The following is a 5,304-nucleotide window of genomic DNA, read 5'->3' on the forward strand; positions in this document are numbered from 1 at the left end:
GTTAAGGTTATAGTTCAATTAAGGATAGGTTAGGGTTTAATTGTTGTTAAGGTTAGAGTTCCATTAGGGTTAGAGTTTACTCGAGGTTAGCATTAGGTTTCAATTAGTGTCCAATCTGGGTTAGGGTTACAAATATAATTCAAGTAAACTTATGATTCAACAAGGATTCAACTAGACTACATTTAAGGTCAGGGTTCAATTAGGGTTAGTATTAGGGTTATAATTTAATAACATATAAATTTAATTTAATTAGGGTTAGGATTGAATTAAGAGCATAAATTATAAATATGGCTAGGCTTCAATTTATGTTAGAGTTTAATAAGGGCTAAGGTTAGAGTTCAATTAAGGCTAGATTTAGGGTTCAGTTATAGTTAGGATTAAAGTTCAATTAAGATCGATGTTCACTTATGGTTAAGGTTACATTCAATCAATGTTCAATTTGGGTTAGGGCTAAGGTTACAATTCAATCAGAGTTATGATTCGATAAGGATTCAATTAGAGTTACAATTAAGGTTGGGGTCAACTATGGTTAACTTTGAGGTTATGGTTAAATCAAGGTAAGGGATGGTGTTTGTGTTGGGCTTAATATAAGGGCTAGGGTTATGGTTTAGTCAAGGTTAGGATTACAGTTAGGGTTAGGTGCAGTTATGATTTAATTAAAATTTAACTAGGTTTAGGGATGAGATTATAGTTAGGGTTTGGGTTGGGATTAGAGTTCTTTATTAGGGTTAGCATTAGGATTATATTTTAGTTATAGTTTAATTAGGATTAGGATCAGGTTCATGTTTAGGGATATGGTTAGAGTTAGGGTTAGTGCTATGTCAAATTACGGTTAGAATGTAATTAAGGTTACAAATTAATTAGGATTAGGGTTAGATTTAATCAGGTTTATGGTTTGATTAGGGTTAGGATTAGTATTAGGGATAGGTTAGGGTTAGGATTTTATTAGGATTAGTGTCAAATTTCAATTAATGTTTGATTAGGGTTAGGGTTCAAATAGGGTTAGGGTAACTAGAAATAAGATTCAATTAGGATTAAGATCAATATTAGGGTTAGGGTCAAGGTTCAATTTGCATTAGGGTTAAGGTTAGTATTAGGGTTTGAGTTAGTGTTAGTATTAAATTAGGGTTAGGGTACATAATGAGGGTTATATTTCAATTAGGTTATTGTTATGGTTCAATAAGAGTTACCTAGGGTGTAATTAGGGTTAGGATTCAATTAGGGTTGAGGTTAGGGTAAAATTGTGAAAAAGGTTAGTATCAGGGCTGGGTTTAATATTACAAATAGTTTAAGGTTATAGTTATAGTTATAGTTCATTTAGAGTTTAATTAGGGATAGGATAGGATTAACATTAGGGTTATGATTTGATTTACATAATAATTAGAGTTTAATTAGGGTTAAGGTTATAATTTAATTATGGGTAGGGTTAGGATTTAGTTTTGGTTAGGGTTTAATAAGAGTTAAGGTTAGGGTTCAATTAAGGCCAAGTTTATGGATATGATTAGGGTTAAAGTTCAATTAGAGTTAGTGTTAATTTAGGATCAGGGTTAGGTTTTAATTACTGTTCAATTAGGTTAAGGGAAAGACTATAATGCAATTAGACTTATGATTTAATAAGGGGTAAACTAAAGATATAATTAAGGTCCAGGTTCGATGAGGGTTAAGATTGGGTTACAGTTGGTCTTAAGGTTGCAATTTAATTATATATTATTTTTTAGTTTTATTAGGATTATGTGGAATTAAGGCTATGATTCAATTACAAATAGGGTTAAGGTTATAGTTCAATTAAGGATAGGTTAGGGTTTAATTGTTGTTAAGGTTAGAGCTCAATTAGGGTTAGAGTTTACTCGAGGTTAGCATTAGGTTTCAATTAGTGTCCAATCTGCATTAGGGTTACAAATATAATTCAAATAAACCTATGATTCAACAAGGATTCAACTAGACTACATTTAAGGTCAGGGTTCGATTAGGGTTAGTATTAGGGTTATAATTTAATAACATATAAATTAAATTTAATTACGGTTAGGATTGAATTAAGATCATAAATTATAAATATGATTAGGCTTCAATTTATGTTAGGGTTTAATAAAGGCTAAGGTTAGAGTTCAATTAAGGATAGATTTAGGGTTCAATTATGGCTAGGATTTAAGTTCAATTAGGATCGACGTTCAAATATGGTTAAGGTTACATTCAATCAACGTTCAATTTGGGTTAGGGCTAAGGTTACAATTCAATCAGAGTTATGATTTGATAAGGATTCAATTAGAGTTACAATTAAGGTTGGGGTCAACTAGGGTTAACTTTGAGGTTATGGTTAAATCAAGGTAAGGCACAATGTTTGTGTTGGGCTCAATATAAGGGCTGGGGTTATGGTTTAGTCAAGGTTAGGATTATAGTTAGGGTTCAGTGCAGTTATGATTTAATTAAAATTTAACTAGGTTTAGGGATAAGATTATAGTTAGGGTCAAATTAGGGTTTGGGTTGGGATTAGAGTTCTTTATTAGGGTTAGGATTAGGGTTAGCATTAGGATTATATTTTAGTTATAGTTTAATTAGGATTAGGATCAGGGTCATGATTAGGGGTTTGGTTATAGTTAGGGTTAGTGCTATGTCAAATTAGAGTTAGAATGTAATTAAGGTTACAAATTAATTAGGATTAGGGTTAGAGTTAATCAGGTTTATGGTTTGATTAGGGTTAGGATTAGTATTAGGGATGGGTTAGGGTTAGCATTTTATTGGGATTAGTGTCATATTTCAATTAATGTTTGATTAGGGTTAGGGTTCAAATAGGGTTAGGGTAAATAGAAATAAGATTCAACTAGGATTAAGGTCAATATTAGGGTTAGGGTCAAGGTTCAATTTGCATTAGGGTTAAGGTTAGTATTAGGGTTGGAGTTAGTGTTAGTATTAAATTAGGGTTAGGGTACATAATGAGGGTTATATTTCAATTAGGGTTATTGTTATGGTTCAATAAGAGTTACCTAGGGTGTAATTAGGGTTAGGATTCAATTAGGGTTGAGGTTAGGGTAAAATTGTGAAAAAGGTTAGTATCAGGGCTAGGTTTAATATTACAAATAGTTTAAGGTTATAGTTAGAGTTATAGTTCATTCAGAGTTTAATTACAGATAGGATAGGATTAACATTAGGGTTATGATTTGATTTACATAATAATTAGAGTTTAATTAGTGTTAAGGTTATAATTTAATTATGGGTAGCGTTAGGATTTAGTTTTGATTAGGGTTTAATAAGAGTTAAGGTTAGGGTTCAATTAAGGCCAAGTTTAGGGATATGATTAAGGTTAAAGTTCAACTAGAGTTAGTGTTAATTTAGGATCAGGGTTAGGTTTTAATTAGTGTTCAATTAGGTTAAGGTAAATACTACAATGCAATTAGACTTATGATTCAATAAGGGGTAAACTAAAGATATACTTAAGGTCCAGGTTCGGTTAGGGTTAAGATTGGGTTACAGTTGGTCTTAAGGTTGCAATTTAATTATATATTATTTTTTAGTTTAATTAGGATTATGTGGAATTAAGGCTATGACTTGATTACAAATAGGGTTAAGGTTATAGTTCGATTAAGTATAGTTAGGGTTTAATTGTTGTTAAGGTTAGAGTTCCATTAGGGTTAGAGTTTACTCGAGGTTAGCATTGGGTTTCAATTAGTGTCCAATTTGGGTTAGGGTTACAAATATAATTCAAATAAACCCATGATTCAATAAGGATTCAACTAGACTACATTTAAGGTCAGCGTTCAATTAGGGTTAGTATTAGGGTTATAATTTAATAACATATAAATTAAATTTAATTAGGGTTAGGATTGAATTAAGATCATAAATTATAAATATGGTTAGGCTTCAATTTATGTTAGGGTTTAATAAGGGCTAAGGTTAGAGTTTAATTAAGGCTAGATTTCGGGTTCAATTATGGTTAGGATTAAAGTTCAATTAGGATCAATGTTCACTTATGGTTAAGGTTACATTCAATCAACGCTCAATTTGGGTTGGGGCTAAGGTTACAATTCAATCAGAGTTGTGATTCAATAAGGATTCAATTAGAGTTACAATTAAGGTTGGGGTGAACTAGGGTTAACTTTGAGGTTATGGTTAAATCAAGGTAAGGGACAATGTTTGTGTTGGACTCAATATAAGGGCTAGGGTTATGGTTTAGTCAAGGTTAGGATTACAGTTAGGGTTAGGTGCAGTTATGATTTAATTAAAATTTAACTAGGTTTAGGGATAAGATTATAGTCAGGGTTAAATTAGGGCTTGGGTTGGGATTATAGTTCTTTATTAGGGTTAGGATTAGGGTTAGCATTAGGATTATATTTTAGTTATAGTTTAATTAGGATTAGGATCAGGGTCATGATTAGGGATATGGTTAGAGTTAGGGTTAGTGCTATGTCAAATTAGGGTTAGAATGTAATTAAGGTTACAAATTAATTAGGATTAGGGTTAGAGTTAATCAGGTTTATGGTTTGATTAGGGTTAGGATTAGTATTAGGGATAGGTCAGGGTTAGGATTTTATTAGGATTAGTGTTAGATTTCAATTAATGTTTGATTAGGATTATGGTTCAAATAGGGTTAGGGTAACTAGAAATAAGATTCAATTAGGATTAAGATCAATATTAGGGTTAGGGTCAAGGTTCAATTTGCATTAGGGTTAAGGTTAGTATTAGGGTTTGAGTTAGTGTTAGTATTAAATTAGGGTTAGGGTACATAATGAGGGTTATATTTCAATTAGGGTTATTGTTATGGTTTAATAAGAGTTACCTAGGGTGTAATTAGGGTTAGGATTCAATTAGGGTTGAGGTTAGGGTAAAATCGTGAAAAAGGTTATTATCAGGGCTAAGTTTAACATTACAAATAGTTTAAGGTTATAGTTAGAGTTATACTTCATTTAGAGTTTAATTAGGGATAGGATAGGATTAACATTAGGTTTATGATTTGATTTACATAATAATTAGAGTTTAATTAGGGTTAAGGTTATAATTTAACTATGGGCGGGGTTAGGATTTAGTTTTGGTTAGGGTTTAATAAGAGTTAAGGTTAGGGTTCAATTAAGGCCAAGTTTAGGGATATGATTAGGGTTAAAGTTCAATTAGAGTTAGTGTTAATTTAGGGTCAGGGTTAGGTTTTAATTAGTGTTCAATTAGGTTAGGGTAAAGACTACAATGCAATTAGACTTATGATTCAATAAGGGGTAAACTAAAGATATACTTAAGGTCCAGGTTCGATTAGGGCTAAGATTGGGTTACAGTTGGTCTTAAGGTTGCAAGTTAATTATATATTATTTTTTATTTTAA

This window comes from Cryptomeria japonica, chromosome 8 (assembly GCF_030272615.1).
Source record: "Cryptomeria japonica chromosome 8, Sugi_1.0, whole genome shotgun sequence".
Lineage (NCBI taxonomy): Eukaryota > Viridiplantae > Streptophyta > Pinopsida > Cupressales > Cupressaceae > Cryptomeria > Cryptomeria japonica.